The sequence below is a fragment of the Talpa occidentalis genome, unplaced genomic scaffold (assembly GCF_014898055.3).
Source record: "Talpa occidentalis isolate TD23 unplaced genomic scaffold, MPIMG_talOcc4v2.1 talOcc4.14, whole genome shotgun sequence".
Lineage (NCBI taxonomy): Eukaryota > Metazoa > Chordata > Mammalia > Eulipotyphla > Talpidae > Talpa > Talpa occidentalis.
The window spans coordinates 49,262,136-49,281,257 of record NW_023601433.1 but is presented as its reverse complement, the minus strand read 5'-3'; the positions used below and the strand labels follow the sequence as shown (position 1 = coordinate 49,281,257).

At 39.5% G+C, this 19,122-nt stretch overlaps 1 protein-coding gene across 5 annotated transcripts in view; it reads right to left on the bottom strand.

Annotated features, from left to right (window-relative positions):
- ARHGAP12 (Rho GTPase activating protein 12) overlaps nt 1-18,805 on the bottom strand; it is a 106,649-nt gene extending 87,844 nt beyond the window's left edge. For 3 of the 5 annotated variants that reach the window (XM_037510483.2, XM_037510484.2, XM_037510485.2), the window contains exons 1-2: nt 18,746-18,804; nt 380-418 (exon numbers count right to left, since the gene is read on the bottom strand). The gene's annotated coding sequence lies outside the window, so the exon portion shown is untranslated. Of the gene's footprint in view, nt 1-379; nt 419-17,827; nt 18,240-18,745 lie in introns of those variants that run through there. The other 2 variants (XM_037510481.2, XM_054695030.1) reach the window with 2 other exon arrangements.
- Between the last annotated feature and the right edge of the window lie 317 nt (nt 18,806-19,122).

Sequence of the window (19,122 nt, the reverse complement as noted above, 5' to 3'; positions counted from 1 at the left end):
ATTTCTGCAAGTCACCCCAGTTTGTAGCACTGTTACAACAGCCCTAAGTGTTAAGCCCTAAGTCATAACACTCAGCTCAAGGATCTGAAGGCAATCTAAGCAATTCAACATACTGAGCTGTACGAGAAATGTTTACCCAAGTTCCCATGACAACCTGCCAATTTTCCTCAGCACCCAAGTGCTGGACATAAAATTACTGTACCCTATAGTTGTAGTAATAATCCCCCAAGCACTAGATTCTTCTCTGTACAGATAAAAAGCCTTCAATAAACCCAGGTGATAAATAAGTGATACAACTTCCAGAATTTACTTTCTAGATAAATTACTTGAATAATAAATTTAATACAGTAATGTGTTTCAAAAAAAATTAAAATCTTACCTTAGAAGGAGACATATACATCCAGCATTACACTTAAACCTATAAAAAAAAAAGTGCATTAAATTTAACTAGGACCACTTATAGGCTAAGAATATAATACTGCTTTCAGTTTTAAAAGCATAACTTTTTATAATACCTATGAGGAACACAGTACAATTTTATTTCTCACAATTGTGTTCTCACATGTTGTATCCAAACATGTACAAACACAAGGTATGCTCTACCACTATCCTCTCCCATTTCACTTCCACACTGTCTCACCTTCATTTCTCCTGCTTATTTTTATTTTTTTAAAACTTCTAATAATGTGAGAAACAACTTTCGCAAAGTTGCTAAAATGACAAGACTTTTTCAAATTTATGGTATTAAGTAGGTAAAGACAATGAAAATCAGTGTTAAAGTTGTTGGGAGGGGGCTCCCTGATGGCATAAAGGGTTGAGCACAGACAGCACTGTGAAGCTATCCGCAGGCTTTGCAGCACAAGTTCAATGCATGGCCGGCCAGGGAACCACCCAAAAGGTGCAGCAGACCTCTCCTGTCTCACCTGCTGCTCCCCTCAGCAGTATATTTCAGTCAGTCTGCCTGTTCTATTTCCCACTCTGTCTCTGGTGAATCCTCTCACCCACTGCATCTCTGGCCTGTATCCCAGTTCTTGTATGCATAAATAAATTAATCTTAAAAAAGTTGTTGGGAGGAGCCTCTCTGGTGGCACAAGGGGTTAAGTGTCAGCACTATCAAGATATCAGCAGCCACTGTGGTATGAGTTCAATCCCAGGCCAGGGAGCTGCAACCCATACGCTGCAGCAGACCTCTCCTGTCTCGCCCACTGTTCCCCTCAGCAGTGTATTTCAGTAGATCCACCTGCTCTGCTCCCCACTCTGTCTCTAGTGAATCCTCTCACCCCCCACACCTCTTGCCTACACCCCCGTTCTTGTATGCATAAATAAATCTTTAAAAAAATAAAGTTGTTGGGAGTCCTAACATATTATCTACTAACTATAAACAGGAAAATACACCTTTACAATGGAGAGATCTGAGAGTTATAAGCTTAATCATAACCAACAATGGGAGACCATGATGATACATGCCTCTTAATGTGATGCAGCAAGATGTACACAATTGCACATATGCTGTATTCTTATCAAAACACATTGATGCTTTATGATTAAGCTAATTAAATCCAGAATGTAAGGCATACTATTGAACAGCAGACTTGAACTATTAAAAAATTTTCGTAACAATGAAAGCAGAAAGGAGATTCTTCTAGATTAAACAAGATTTTGGCACAATAAGCCAAATCCCTAGGTGTTCTAATAGATACTTCAAACTTATCTATGAAAAATCTACTTCCTATCTTATCTCTGCCCTACCCCAGTCCTGCGAAATCTTCATGATCTTTCCCTTCACAGTAAATAGAAATTCTACCCTCCTAAGTATCCACCCTTTACATTCATGTAGCACCTCTGTGATAAAACACAATGCATCATTGTGCTTTAATAATTTTACCTACATAAGTCTTTTGCTGTAACTTTTCAAAATTCCATACTGAAATATTTATCTCCTCAGGTGATTTTTTTTTTTCTTGCCAAGAAGTAATAAAATAGCCCTTAGAAATACCTCTGAAGATACAGAACAAGTAAGGGAACATGTAGACAGTTACAGCAGGTCAGGAATGGAGAAAAGTACTAAGAATAACAAGTAAACTATATGATTTCATACTACTAGGAGAGGTACTATGGGGTGGGGAGTAACAATAGGTTAAAGGCCAGTCCACGTTAAGTCTCTCACTCCCAGACTTTATGACAACACTCCCCAGTGACTACAAAGATAAATATGGGGGAGGAGCTAAGGAGAAAGATAAAGAAGTCAGTTTCACTATGCTCAACATCCAAGCTAAAGTTTTAGTTAAAGTCAATGAGAACTGGTCAGACAAGGAAGATCCACATCTTTCTGGACAAGTTAGATGCCATAACGTCTATACAGAAAAGGCAGATGACATGAGCAAGAGTGGGTACAATGCAAAGAGAACAGTGGTTGAGATAAATTTCTAATTAATATGGGGCGGGAATGGGGAATAAACCTGGGAAGCCCCTAAGACTATTAAAACTACAAACTTCTAGAAAGACAGGGAGCAGGAATTATGGGTTATATTCCCAAAGCCTGGGAAAAGTTACAATAAAATCAAAAAGAAAAGCTTTTATTACCAACTATGGATTCAAAGAAAACTCAAATAGTTATAGGGTATCTCTAAAAACTTAAACCTAAGTGAAAATTATCTGCAAATGTGTGCATACTTTAAGCTACCTATTTTTAGTTTAAACCATAAACTGTATTAAAACAAAGATATAGTTTTAATTTTCACTTGTTTGAAGCACAACACTGCTCTAACTGAAATATATTCTATATTCATCACCACACTTCTCCGTCATTCATCTCACAACCATCAAGTACTCCAATCACTAGAATATATAAAGTTTTGCATAGTCACAGTTAAGTACGAACCACTGTTTCTCTGCAGTTTCAAAAATACCCAGGAAGGCTTTTCATGCCTCTTGCCAGTCCTCTTCATCATGTTCAACAAGACAGACATACACATAGACACACAAACACATCAACTACTTACACATCTTTTACTTTTCTTACATCATGTCAAATTCAGAAATTTCTATTATGATATTTTAAAATCTAATAGCCTCCTCCTTTCTGTCTGCCAATTTTTCTTCCCTACCACAAATTACACAGCTCAGCGAATGTTATCTTCCTCCCCCAGGACATCTGTTTTAATCAACTACATCTCTCAGCATGATGCCCTTATTAGGTCTATCTAAAAAAGTAAATACGTAAACAAAATCTTGAGAACTAAAGTAAATGTATTATAATCAATGAACTTTTTCTTTAAGTTCAATACATATTTATACAATGTATTTAGCAATTCTAATAGCAGGAACAATGTTATTATAGCCTCAAACATATGTTAACCAACTTAAAGATATCATAATTTAAACACTGATTCTAGACATGAAGTCCTCCAAGTAGTTTTAAAAGTACTTATTTAAAACTAACAATCTCTAAACAGCCTTCTTCTAAAGAAATCAATTAAATCCAGTGTGCACAGTGAAAAGAACAATTCGAGCATTAAGAGATTATTTCCCCAAATAATTTTGTAACATTTACCCTTGTTAAGAAATCAGAAACTACTATAGGGCATTAAAAGTTTTATTTCTAATATATGGCCCCTGTTTTCTGAGAATAAAAAGGCATACAATATAAGAAAAACTAAAATAGGAAAACTGAGTGATTAATACTATAAACTATTCTGGCCACAAATAGCAAAAAAAGAAAGAAATAGCATATAGGATACAGGAAATAATCGGATAACTGGAAAGCACTGGGAACACAGTCAAGTGTAAACTAGTAAAGGAAATTCAAAACCAAGATTTAAATGTGAAACAAAAATGAGGAAACAACAAAGGATGTATTTGGGGAAGCAAGCTTACTTTAACAAAAATGACATTTGCTTAGGGTGCTTTAGAAAAATTTCTACCATGAAGTCTTAGAACTGGAGTGGAATTAATTAATGACATTTTCCTGTATTATTACAATGGTGAAAATATTCCAATTTAAAAAGAAAAATGATCCTGCTGATAACAATGAGTTTTTAGATATACCATGAAATGAACAATCCATGAAAAAAAATTAAATAGGATTCTACTAAAATTAAAAATTTCTGGGCCTCCCCGGTGGCGCAGCGGTTGAGCGCTGGGTTGCGAAGCTGCCCGCGGCCTCTGCGGCGCCGGTTCGATCCCCGGCTGCTTCCCAGCCACCGGAGGAGGGTCCCGCATGGCGCACAGACCTCTCCTGCCGCCCGCTGCTCCCCTCAGCAGTGTACTTCGGTCCTTCTGCCTGTTCTGCTCCCCGCTCTGGCTCTGGTGAATTCTCTCACCCTCCCGCGCTTCTGACTGTACCCAGTGCATGTATAAACAAAACAAACAAAGAAAGAAAGAAAGAAAGAAAACATGCCTCTATAAAAAAAAATAAAAAAATTAAAAAATAAAATTAAATTAAATTAAATTAAAAATTTCTTCTCTGTGAAAGACACCACTATTAGAGAATGAAAATAGAGGGTAGGGGAATAGAAGAGAATGAAAACACAAACCACAGACAAGAAGAAATTATTTGCAAAACGCATACCTGATTAAGGACTTGTATCCAAAATATATAAAGAACTCTTAAGACTCAACGAAAAGAACCAAACTTTCTAAATGGTAAAAGGAGCTTTACGACACATCATGAAAGAAAATGTACAGATGGCAAATAAGCATATGAAAATTTGCTCAACATCAAGATATTAGGGAACTGCAAAATGAAACAGGGAGGAATATCACAGAGCAGTGAATAGAGGCCTTTGCCCCTGCCCCTACGTACATGCAGGCACCCTGGACTACAATTCCCAGCATGCCATACTGAATGGGGGCAGCTGGGCAGGTGGATAAACAAATTGAGGTAGAAGGAGGAATGGGGAGACACATGGAGAAGAGACATGTGGAAGAGACACTTGGAAAAGAAATGTGGGTGAGAGACATGTGGAGAGGCTGCTCCTGATCCTTTTTCGTGACAATGGCAGCCGTTTCCTTAACCTTATGGTGGATTATATGGTACATTTTGAATTTCGGATCTCTCTCTCTGTACCAGCTCTCTGGGATCTACCCAACCCATTTCTTGTGGTTCCCTGCCAGAAACTTAGACTTGTGGCCAAGTTTTTGGACCTCAGCCACCCCACTTTGGTCTGAGCCTGGGCTGGGCTTGTTCCACAAGGGGACAAGTAATTTTCGGAGTTTGACTGGCAATCTTTCATTTGAAATCCTTTCTCTCTCATGTGTGCTGTAAGCAAACCAGGTAAAGATCTTTCACATTGAGAGCCTGCTTTCTTTGCCTTTGTGCATGTAGATTTAAAAACCCTTTCAGAACCCTAAAGTTTGGGTTCCAGTATCCTTCAGTGATGTGGTTTGAATTTCACTGCACACCCATTAAAGTGGATAAAATCAAAGAAAAATGACAATATCAAACATTACTGAGGATGGAGAGCAAGAAAAATTCTCATCCACTGCTGATACAAATCTGAAATCTTACAAGCTATTCTGCAAAGCAGTTTAGCAGTTTCTTACATAGCTACATGTGGTTTTACCATATAGCCTAGCAATCACACTCTAGGTATTTACCCAAATTAGCTGAAAATTTATGTACACAAGAAGTTCTGCATGCAAACATTTACAGCAGCTTTCTTTATAGCTGCCAAAAATCAAGAAGTAATCAAAATGCCTTTCAATAGGAGAAAGGATAAACAAACTGTGATACTCACATACAATGCACTATTATTGAGAGATAAAAAGAAATACAGTATTAAGCTATGAAAAGACACAAACAAATCTTAGATATATTTTGCTAAGTGAAAGAAGTAGTCTGAAAAATGTCACAAACATTGAATGACTTCAATGATACGACATTCTGGAAAAGTCAAAACTATATCACAGTAATTGCCAAGGGAAGGAGGGGAGAGAGAGTTTTACAGGTGAAACACAGGGATTCTTTTAGATCAGTAATACATTTTGCATGGTACTGTAATGGTGGATATAAGGCATTATGCACTTGTCAAAATCCATTAATCCTTACAACACAGAGCATAAGCTTCAGTGAGTGCAAATTTTAAAAAATCATTTAGGGAAATCCTAGGATAGAAAGCACTGTTACAAATACATGAACAATCTCACTGATTGGAGGTATTGGGAAGATGCTGCCTATCTTATTTTGGAAATAAGTGGGATCTATAAGAACATAGATAATGGAACTGCACATGTGTACTATGTTCCAGTACATAAAAGTTCCCTGTGGAGGTAAATTGTAATATTCCTATACATGTATCCTGGAATTGAATAAGTAAATGGAAATGTGGATGGTAGAAGTTTGGCTTCTCAATGTTGGGGGTGGGATTTATATACATATGCAAAGAGTAAAGGCTAGAATGACCCATGTGCTAATAAGTTAGACAAGAAAACATCAATATGAACTCATTTTTTTAATTTTTTTTGAAGTTTTTTTTTTACTTACGCATACAAGAACTGGGTGTAGGCCAGAGGTACAGGGTTGGGGGGAAAAGGAGGGGTTGAGAGGATTCACCAGAGACAGAGTGGGGAGCAGAACAGGCAGATCTAATGAAATACATGGCTGAGGGAAGCAGCCTGCAAGACAGGAGAGGTCTGCTGCACCATGTGGGTTAGCAACCTGGCTGGGATCAAACTCCAGCTGCAGTGGTGGATAGTTTCATAGTGCTGAGACTTAACCCATTGTACCACCAGGGAGGCCCTAAATTCATTTTTATCTTACCTCAGACATAGCCGATTACATAAAGAAAGATTACAGATAAGTCAGTATACTTACTGTACACATGTGTACACACACACACACACACGCACACAATTTACTCGCTGTCAGTAAAAACACCCTAGAGCAACAAGCACACTGAGCACCCAGATTTGGTGTCTAATCCATCCTCCAAAAAGAACTAAGGCTCTTTCAAGAAAGAGCTGCTTCTAGGAAATAAAATAACTCTGGAGCATCTTATAGTGCCACAGTGAACCTCTCTCCTCCCCCATTTGGATTTTTTTAAGTACTTGAGTTAAATTATTATTATTACGAGACAATAGTCTTTGTAATACCACTTTGTAATAGTCAAATGTAATACCACCCATGCATGATATTCAAATTAGCATAGCTTACATTTTATGTCCCACGGTTAAATAAATCCAGTTGTCTTTCATTATTTATTTATTTGTTTATTTTTGGTGGGGCCCTCACCGGTGGCCAGGGATCAAACTGGCGCTGCAGAGGCCGCAGGCAGCCTCGCAACCAAGCGCTCAACCGCTGCACCACCTGGGGAGGCCCTCTTTCATTACTTAAATGTGAACACTACGCTTACAGACCTGTTATTCTCATCAAAGCACTTATTACAATTATTTAAAGGGCCTCCCTGGTGGCCTAGGGATTAAGTCTCAATGCTATCACTGCTATGGCCTGAGTTTGATCCCAGGCCAAGGAGCTAATCCACATATTGCACAGCAGACCTCTCCTGTCTTACCCTCTGATCTCCTTAGCAGTGTATTTCAGTAAATCCGCCTGTTCTGCTCCCCACTCTGCCTCTGATGAATCCTCTCATCTCCCTCACCCACCCCAAACCCCATACATCTGGCCTACATTCCAGTTCTTCAACACAAAATTTTTTAAAAAATAGTAACAAAAATTTTTAATTATTTAAAAACTACTAAGATTCTCTATTTTCACTGGTCCATTCTAAATCACTTATATATGGAGATGTACTACTGTCCCAGTTGATATGTACAGCAGCAGAAAGTGTGAGGCCTATTGTATTAAAAAAAAAATTCTCAAATTCAGTCAACAGCCCTAATCAAGTCCTTTCAGAGCAAAAAACACTAAAAATTGAATTGGATTTAATTCCCGCTGATCCACTTGTACACACTAAGAGTTTTAATGCAATAATGTAGGTACCAAGAAGATAACCCCTAAGGTTAAAAAACAAATCATAATTAGTAAAAAGTCTAAGTAGCTAAAAGAATTGTTTCTTGAGTGAACAGGATAACTTCCTTTTCCTCCAGATTCTATTTAACTAAAAAGCTACCTGTACTGACAATATCTCCAGGTTAACCTTTAAAGTCATCCTATGATGATTGTTCTACTTCTACACTTTTCAGCTTTCTCTTTACTATCTTTTAAATGTACATCAAGAGATTCTATGCTTCTTCTGTACTCTGAACACCTAAATCCTATATTTTAATTTAATAAGAATCCTGTAATCAAAAAACAAAAAACAAAAACCAGGAAGTGACATTTTTTAACATTTTTTACAGCGCATATGAGTCTGATCTTTTTTCTGTGGCATCCTACCCTGTCTGATCCCTTGTAGTAACAATGCCTGGATTTTCTTTGGAAATGCACCCATGCCTGTGATCTTAGTCCATGTACAACTTGGCATGCATTAATAAGATCATAACCTTGGTCTTTAAAAAGTTTAATAGGACTTGTAATCTTTTAATAATGTATTTTAGAAGAAAAACTTCATTCACCTTATAACTACATTGGCTACCCAAGGCTTTAAAGCACCATCCCCCATCCCCAACAAATTCATATATTCCTCCAAAGCTATACACATTAACCTCTTAATCTTCAAAATCACTTAATTCAATCACTTTCAAACATTTTCCAAATTTCATGCCCTAAGAAAAGATACAAACCACAAATCATGGGCAAATATATCTACAAGTGTAGCTATTATCAAAGTCTCATCATTTCAAAGTTCTAGTGAGATACTAGTAACTTACTTTAAAAAAGAAAAAAAAACTTTATAATGCTTAAATTATGCTAATCTACTTCAAACTGACATTGTGATAAAAGTTATTCTAGACATGACTTTCCTAGACATTTTTCCAAAGATATGCAAAAGGCCAATAAGCACACGAAAAGGTATTTAACATTGCTAAACATATGGGAAATGTAAATCAAAACCACAATGAGATACAACTTTACACCCATTTGGATGGCTACTGTAAACAACCAACAATAACAGCCCAGAAATAACAACTACCGGAATTCTTGTTCATTGATGGTAGAAAAATAAAATGCTGCAGCCACAGGGGAAAATAGTGTGGTGGTTTTTCAAAATATTAAAAATAAAATTACCATAAGATCCAGCAATTCTACTTCTGGGTATACATCCAAAAGAATTAAAATCAGGGACTCAAACAGATAATATGTATCCCATGTTCACATAGCATTACTCACAATAGTCAAAAGGTGAAAGCAAACCAAATGTGTATAGAGATGGATGACTAGCTAACCAAAATGTGGTATATGGATAAAATGAAATGTTATATTGTATATATTGCCACAATAAGCAGTCACTAGAAAATACAGTTTAAGTCAACCTGTATTTGTCTACCTAAAAACCATAAGTCGCTAAAATCCTAACATCACATTTATAGATCCTCTTTCAAAGTAATTATTAAAAGGCAAGAAAACAGTCAAATTTTTAAAAAACTGAAAACTAGTATTTATGTAGCACCCAGACAAATGAACGACTTACTAATCTAACCAAACCCTCAGAGCTTTGGGTTCTCTACTAGAAAAAAAAGGAAAGCACTCCATGATTTTTCATTTTTATCTATAAATTTAAACTATTTTACCAAGCATTAATATTCCAAAAATATAAATTAAAACCAAAATAAGAATCACTACACACCAAATAAAAGTTTTTATTTTGCTTTTTTTCTTTAAGATTTATTTATGTATGCATGCAAGAATTGGGGTGCAGGCCAGAGGTGTAGGGAGTGAAAGGATTCACCAGAAAAAGAGTGGGGAGCAGAACAGGCAGACTGACTGAAATACACTGCTGAATGGAGCAGAGGGCGAGACAGGAGAGGTTTGCTGCACCATGTGAGTTAGCTCCCTGGCCGGGGATCAAACTCATGCTGTAGTGGCTGCCGATAGCTTCATAGTGCTGTCACTTATCCTTTTGCACCATCAGGAAGGCCTAATAAAGCTATTTTTAAAAGACAAAAACAATACAAAGCGCTGACAAAGATATCAACAACTGGAACACTCATATGGTGCACTGGGAATGCTAAGTGGTACAACTTCAGTAGTTTACTATAAACATATATTTTCTGTGGACTATATACTGGATCATGAATCTATCTCAGTACACTTAAAAGGACTAAAATCAGACAAAATGTTTTCTACATAACTACTTTATTAAATTTTAAATAAAGAAGACGATATCTTCAGAACTCCAAGTGTGTTGTTTAAATCTGAACAGCATACTTCCACATCTCAGAGGTCAAACAAGAAATCCAATGAGAAAATTGAACTAAATGAAAGTGAAGACAAGACATTCCAAAATTTGCAAACTGAAGTAATGTTTAGAGGAAATGTACAGTGAAACAGTCTAGGTAAAAGACATGGTAGCTGGTAAGAATGAGTTGCCTCAAATCCTTTTTGAATAGGTGGACTAAATTATGGACTGGCAAGTCCTGCCCAAATAATTTGGCCCATCACACTGGCCATGAGGTGCCATGACAAAAAAAAAGCACTAGATCTTGACTAATGATAATTTCACAACTTTCTGGAGAAAGAAGGCTGAGAACCTGCATGCACAGTTAGAATATAACCCATCTGCACATGTCTGTGTGGGGGTTGCTGCTCTCCTCCTCTGCTTCATGGACTTACCCTTTAAATATCTCCCCCTAACTCCCTTTGAGGAACCAAGCTAACTTCTCCTTTCTGGCACTGGTTTGTCATATATGAGTCTCTAGTAAAACCTTGCCTGATTCAATTACACCTAGAGCTTTCAGTGAATTTTTTCCCAAGAGGGTAAAGGACCCCCCCTTTTGGGCCATGGCCTATAACAATAGCACTGAATGCCCATATTAGAAAGAAAAAAAGGATGATGCAAAATTGTGCGCTAGCAAACTATATAAAGAGGAACAAATTAAACCCAAAGTAGAAAAAAAGAACATGATATAGATCAGAGCAGAAATCAATAAAAGAGAAAACAGAAAAATGACAGAGGAAATCGATACCAGAAGCTACTCATTAAGATGAGTAATAATGATAACCCTTTAGCCAAAATTATCAGGAACAAAATCAACAAAACACAAATTACCAATGTCAGGAATGAGACATAACTACAGATCCCATAGATATCAAAAAAAAGGTAAAATACTATTACAGAGCCTCAGTGGTGACCTGGGGTTTGGGGCTCAGCACTAACACCACAAAGATCCACTGAGACATCCTGAATCAATCCCCAGCCAGGGAGCTAGCCCATATGGCACAGCAGACAGCTCTTGTCTCATCAACTGCTCCCCTTTGTGGTGTATTTCAGTTCTACTCCCCATTCTGTCTCAGGTGAAGCTCTCATCCCCTGCATCTCTGGCCTATACCCCAGTTCTTCTATGCAAATTTGCTTAAGAAAAAACAGGTAACCTCAACAATTCAATGTCTGAAAAATAAATTGAATCTGTCTTTTTTTTTTTTTTTTTTTTTTAAAGAGGCATGTTTTTATTTATTTATTTATTTGTTTGTTTTGTTTTGTTTATACATGCACTGGGTACAGTCAGAAGCGTGGGAGGGTGAGAGAATTCACCAGAGCCAGAGCGGGGAGCAGAGCAGGCAGAAGGACCGAAGTACACTGCTGAGGGGAGCAGCGGGCGGCAGGAGAGGTCTGCGCGCCATGTGGGACCCTCCTCCGGTGGCCGGGGAGCAGCCGGGGATCGAACCGGCGCTGCAGAGGCCGCGGGCAGCTTCGTAACCCAGCGCTCAACCGCTGCGCCACCGGGGAGGCCCTGAATCTGTCTTTAAAATCATTCCAACAAGAAAACACCTGGTCCAAATAGTTTCCCTGGTGAATTTTACCAAAAATGTAAGAAACAATACAAATTCTACACAAATCACTTTAAGTATACTGAAACAGTGGGAAAAATCCTCACTCATTCTAGCAGCATTATACTCATAGCAAAACCAAAGCTATTATAAGGGAAAAAAAATAGCTAAAGATCAATATACTTCATGAACACACTCATCTCCAACAAAGAATTTATATCTAGAATATATAAAGAACTATAAAAGTCAGTAAGACAAATAACCCAAAAAAAAATATGGACAACAGATATTATACACACTTATCCAAAGATCTACAAATGGTAAACAAGACATTGAAAAAAATGCCAACATCATTAGTCATTAGTGAAATGCAAATTAAGGCCATAATAAATGACACAATACATCTACTAAAATGGCTTAAACTTTAAAAACTTCCAACTACAACTCTCACACACTGCTTGGGCAGATACAAATTGATATACAACCACTTGGGGAAAGTTTGGCAAGTTCTTAAAAACTTCAAAATATTTAGAGGTCTCCCTGGTGGCGCAAGGGGTTAAGTCTCAGCACTATGAAGCTATCTGCAGGCACTGCAGCAGAATGAGTTTGAGCCCTGGCCAGGGAGGTGACCCACATGGCGCAGCAGACCTCTCCTGTCTCACCCACTGCTTCCCTCAGCAGTGCATTTCAGTAGATCCACCTGTTCTGCTCCCCACTCTGTCTCCAGTGAATTCTCTCACACACACACCCCCACCCCACACCTCTGACCTGCACCCCAGATCTTGTATGCATAAATAAATCTTTAAAAAAACCCAAAATTTAAATGTATTTCTCCCCTATGACCCAAAGATTCTATTTCTTAGATGTTTACCTAAAGGAAATGAAAAACTATGTCCACACAAGACCTGTACATGAACTATATAGCAACTTTATTTATAAGAGCCACGAATTGGAAACCACTCAAATATTCATCAGTGGGTGAATGACTAAATTAATTGTGGTATATCTGTACAATGGGCTATCACACAGCAATACAAATGAATGAACTACTGATACAGGAAACTGGATCTCCAAAATTTTGCTGACAAAATTTTGACAAAAATGACTACATAGTATATGAACCCATCTGTATAAAATTCTAGAAAATACAAATTAATCCATAGTGACAACGCAGATTAATAGTCACCAGGGAACAAGGACAATGATTTACAAAGAAGCTCAAGGAATTTGGGGTGCTAGAGATATGTTCATTAACTTGATACACATCAAAACTCATTATATTGTTCACTTAAAACATGCAGTTTATTACACAGCAGTTATACCTCCATAAAGCTGTTAAACAAAACCATAAAACTGCATTTTAAAACCACCAGATATCACTACTCCCCCTATTTAAATGGACACACACAAATACACACAAGCACGTACACACACACACACACATTTTGTATATTAAGAATACATCAACTGAAATTCTCATTCATTGCTGGTGGGAATACAAAATGGTACAGCCACTTTGTAAGACATTCTAGAAGTTTCTGATGAAATTAAACATACATTTACCATATAATCTGGCAAGTTTTGCTATTTACCCAAAGAAATGAGAACGTAAGTCCATGAAAATACCTTACATGTACATTTGTAATAATTTTAATTTGTAATAGCCAGAAACTGGAAACAACAAAAGGCCTATCAACCAGTGAACACTAAACAAATTGTGGTACATCATCTGTAAACCTGGAAACAACACAAACCTCAAAAGGTCCTTATGAGAATGGGGGAAAATGTGGGAAAGTACTTAGTGAACTATAAAGGTAGGTAGCATCACATTAGTCATTGCTTACTTGGAAACAAAGTTGTGATTTTAAAAAAGGAAGCAAAGTTGCAATAAAAAAAAAATACCCCAAATCATACAAAATGTAGCTTTATTTCTGGACTTTTCACTTATAATAATGCTTTTAAGATTCACCCACATTGTTATATGTATCTATAGTTCACTTCTTTTTATTACTGAGTGTTAGTACATTTTAAAATTTTAAAATATGTACACTACACCTCATAAAACTGATGTTTTAAATTAACACAAAGCAAAATACAGGTAATTTTCAGCAAGCTTTTCAGTATCTCACTGTAACTTCAAAATGTATCCTAAATTCTCCTTTGGTAAAGGAAAATAGCACAGAAACAGGATCAGAGGCCAGAAATTCAAAGCTAGGATTTGCCAATTATCAGTTCTCAGACCCTGAGCACTTTAGATTATCTGTAAAACAAAGAAAACAATACAAACCTTAAAACATCCTTGAAAGAAGGAAACAGAAAAAATGTGATGATACAGAGTATCCAAACTAATCATAACTCACTCAAAGAAGCAAAATTGTGAAAGAGAAAAATGATCACAAATAAACTGGTCAAACAGATATCAGTCCCTCAAAAGTTCCTGTCTTTGCCTCTTGCTAGCAATCTGACCTAAGACAAGTCAATCCGTGAGTCTTAGTTTTTTCCATTTGTTAAATGGAGTTTATTAATAGTACATACCACATCCTGGGAAATTAAATGAGTAAATATGTGTAAAGCACTTGCTATAATGCGTAGCACCTGCTAAGTGCTTTCTATATTTTAGCTCTTCTTATAAAAATAATATTATTGTCCTGCCAGGCTTAGTACTAGGCCTCCATCCTGCATGATCCACCCAAGCTCCAGTAGCTTAGGTCTTATTAAAGATCTAGATAACTGATTCTGAAATTCAGTGAACAATGGAATTACTTGAAGTTACTTTAAAAATACTTACTTTACTCTCAGCACTATCACGGCCGTGGCCTGAGTTTGATCCCCGGCGAGGGAGGTAAGCCACATATGGCCTGAGTGTGATCCCTGGTGAGGGAGGTAACCCACATATGGTACAACAGACCTCTCCTGTCTCACCTGCTGCTCCCCTCAGCAGTGTATTTCAGTAGTGGCCTGTTCTGCTCCCCACTCTGTCTCTGGTGAATCCTCTCATACCTTCCAACCCCCTGCACCTCTGGCCTACACCCCAGTTCTTTTTTTAAATCTTTTTTTAAAAAAAATATTTTAGGTGAGTTATAGATTTACAGAATTATTGCAACAATAGTACAAAAAGTTCCCAGATAACTTTGTACAGTTTCCCCTACTACTAACATCTTAGAATAGGATGGTACATCTTAGAGCAGGCTGGTACATTTGTCATAGTCAGTGAAAATACTGATACATAATAATATTCATACCTTATTCAGATTTCCTTAGTTTTTCCCTAATGAACTTTTTCTGTTCTGAGATCCCATCCAGAATATCACATATACATGTTCTTGTCATATCCTACAGCTTTAAAAACACAAGTTAATGAAACTCCAGATAACCTAATGAATAAGCATGAGCTGGGTGCCCAAAACATACATTTCTAACAATTTCCCAAAGTTGCTGATGGGATTAAATGAAAATACACTTACAAAAAAAGCACTGGTCTAGATTCCAGACTCCAGAACTGTACTGTTCAACTACCAGCCACTAGCCAAAAACAGCTATTAAGCATGGCTATTAAGCCATGAAACATGGCTGATCTAAATGGAGCTGTGCTGTAAGTGTAAAGACTTAATCTGAAAAAAAAATAAAATATCTCATTAAAAATTTAATATTGATTATATGATAAAATAAATTACTTCTTTCACTTGAGTTTTTTTTCCATTTTTTTTATCATGAGTACTAAAAACTAAAATTACACGTGACTGCCATTATATTTCTATAGGACAGCAGTAGTCTGCAGTCTGGGCAGAAGAGCAGCGTTGGTATCACCTGGAGGCTTGCTGGATATTCAGGTGATTGCTATACACATTAAAACTTAAGACAGTAGATAATCAACAAGGGAGGAGAGCTTAGAGATGTCAGCATTCGGCAGTTCAGTTCAAATAAGCTAATCAACTGAAACTGCAGGATATTTACTAAGTCATTAAAGTCAATAAAAGTAACAGGAAAAGGGGCCTCCCCGGTGACACAAGGGGTTAAGTGTCAGCACTATGAAGCTATCACCAGCCACTACAGCAGGAGTTCGACCCCAGCCAGGGAGCTACCCACATGGCGCAGCAGACCTCTCCTGTTTCGCCCGCTGCTCCCCTCAGCAGTGTATTTCAGTCAGTCAGTCTGTTCTGTTCCCCACTCTGTTTCTGGTGAATCCCCTAATCCCCAGCACCTCTGGCCTGTACCCCAGTTCTCATATGCATAAATAAATCTTTAAAAAAAAGAAAGTAGCAGGAAAATGGCTGAACCACAGCAAAGCCTTCTACAAGTGAGGGTGTAGCACAATTAGACCAGTTAACAACTAAAGAAAAGAAAAACTAAAAAGACAGGGCCTCCCCAGTGGCACAGTGGTTGAGTGCTGGGTTGCGAAGCTGCCCGCAGCCTCTGCAGCGCCGGTTCGATCCCCGGCTGCTCCCCGGCCACTGGAGGAGGGTCCCACATGGCGCGCAGACCTCTCCTGCCGCCCGCTGCTCCCCTCAGCAGTGTACTTCGGTCCTTCTGCCTGCTCTGCTCCCCGCTCTGGCTCTGGTGAATTCTCTCCCCCTCCCGCGCTTCTGGCTGTACCCAGTGCTAGAAAGAGAGAAAGAGAGAAAAACTAAAAAGACAGTAACCCAGTGAGTTCCTCAAAAGAGGATGACATGAACAGCATGAAGAACAAGGATGCTATGTGACACCACTATACCTTTTCGCATCTGATTCATTCTTAAAAATAGTTCATATTTGCAATCATAAAAAAAATCATTCAATATAAAAGAGAAATTTTACTTTCACTTTTCTCTTCCACTATTTATTATAAAACAGCCCATTTTAGGTACAGTCACTTTAACCTTTTTCCTAACACCAAATTTCTCAAATAATTATTAAATACATTTAATAAGTTTACACACCACCAAACTCACTTTTATTTTCATCAATTTAGAAACTGTATTGCCTTTATTATTCTCAGAAAGGTCAACTGCATAACTTAAGTACTTAAATTCCTAAAGCCCACTTTCTCTAGACCTACTCAAAAAAAAAAAAAAAGGACTAAGACACTTTCTTTTTAATAAAGAAAGGCCAAATGATTAACTACAAATGTGCTGTTTTTCTACAGCATTTACATATTTTCACTACAGTTCACAACAACTGGTATAGTAAGTTATAAAAAAATCTAAAGAAACAATATTGACTATATATTAACCTATATAGATGGCATTATATTGAGTCCATTAGCAGGTTCTCCAACTTTTATGGTTGATAATGTACAAACAGAAATCTATCAACAAGTACTGAGGCATACACTTCTCTCTCTCTCTCTCTCTCTCTCTCTCTCTCTCTCTCTCACACACACACACACACACACACACACACACAACACAAAATAATGTTACGTTACACTATCCACAGCAGAACTACATGTGTAAACAGGGTCACACGAAAGTGCCCAGCTTGTATGGCTTTTCAGGTTGCATGGCTCCGGGTCAAGTCTTCAGAGCCTGTGCTTAGGCACTGCTCTGGGCTTCAAAATCCCTGCCCTAAAATGTTTCCAATGTATTATTTTTTTATTTTAAAGAGATAAAAACACTGGCACAGTGACACCAGCAGTCAAACTGTCTATTCAAACCAGAAAAGATACAGCGAGATGACCCATTTTGTAATGCAGCCTCCTACAGATCAGGTAAGGAACACTGGATGTGAAGAACTAAATGCATCTCTAGGCCATCGTTTCCCAACTTTTAAATATGAAAGAGGCGTGGCTAAGGGCAAAAAACTTCTTAACAACCTTTCATGGTAACATTCAGAGTCTTTCAAGGTCTCACCTTTTGAAGTGAACAGCAGAACCAAAATCAGAACTCTAGTGATTCCTCATTCAATGTCCCTTCCTCTCCTCTACATTACCTCCCCTTAGAATACGTGCATAAATGGTCAATAAAGTCCATTTCCATGTGTCCCAATTAAGCATACTAATCGTGCAGTGTTAACAGACTTCACCTGTAACAAACACGTCACTTCCATTAGAACTTTCACAAAGGTATCCTTTGAACATCTTGATTTCTTCGCCTTTACAAATGTTTTTGAAATTGCTGCTGCAGCCAAAAAGAAAACATCACATGCCTCTAAAAGTGAAGGCCGTGCCTTTTTCTCCACTGATGCCCCTGTGGCCATTTCTTCTCAGAGGGTCTGCGGTGATTTACGACTCAACATAGAAAAGGACAGGCATTCTAAGAAAACATTCAACAATCCCGAGATGGAAGGGGGGGGGCGACACGCCAGGGACGAGGGTTTTTAATTCAAGAACTTTGAGGAAATTCCTCCCAGAAAAGCAAGAAAGTAGCAAATTGCATGCAGCAGGGGCGGGGCAGCTCTAAGACCTCAGAGAAGTGCCCACTTTTAAACTGGACAGTTCTCCAGGGGAGGCCTCAGGTGGGCTCCCTGGATGGGCGGAGGTTTCTGCACCCCACAGCAGCAGAGGAGTGGGGCACACGGAAGGCGGGAGGTAAGGAAGGAGGGAGACACCAACCTGCTTTACACACACACTCACACACACACACACACACACACACACATCCCAACACCCTCCTTCCTGGGGGCGGGGCGGGCACTGCCCTCACACAGGAAGTCAGAAAGCCCGGGGGACTGAGAAACCACGACTTGGAGTCATTTAAACCCTCCGGCCCCCGTGGGCGCAGGGCTAGCAGCCGCCCCACTCCCGGGGTGCACCTCCGCGCTCCAAGCCGGAGCCCGGGGCCGCGCTCCCGGCCTCACCTCGCCGCACACCTCTGCACCCCCGGCACACGCCTCCCCCCAACTCCGCCGCCCTCGGCGGGCACAGCCCCGGCCCCGGAGCGCCTTTGTGCGGTGCCTGCACGGCGTGCCCTCGGTCCGCGCAGCCCGCGCCCGCCACCTTACCGAGGGCCCGGGCCTCGAGGGGACCGGCTCCCTGCCCAGCGGGCGCCGCGGCGCGGGACGCAGAGGCGAGTGTGGAGGGCGCTCCACGGCGACGGCCGCAGCGCCGTCCCCGCAGGCTGGTCTCCGGGGAGGTGAAGTGCCAGGGCACGTCGGAGCGCGCCGGCGCGGGGGCGGGGCGGGGCGGCCGGGCCGGGCGGCTCACGTGACCGACGGGGCGGGCCGGGCGGCTCACGTGACTGCCCGGGAGGGCGCCGAGGCGGCTCCCGGGGAGGGGGCGGGGAGGGGCGCGGGGCCCGGCTACCTCGGGGGCTGCTGACCTGGGGTGTGTAAACAGGCTGGGAAAATGAAGTGGGGTACGTCCCAACACGCTGGTGGCG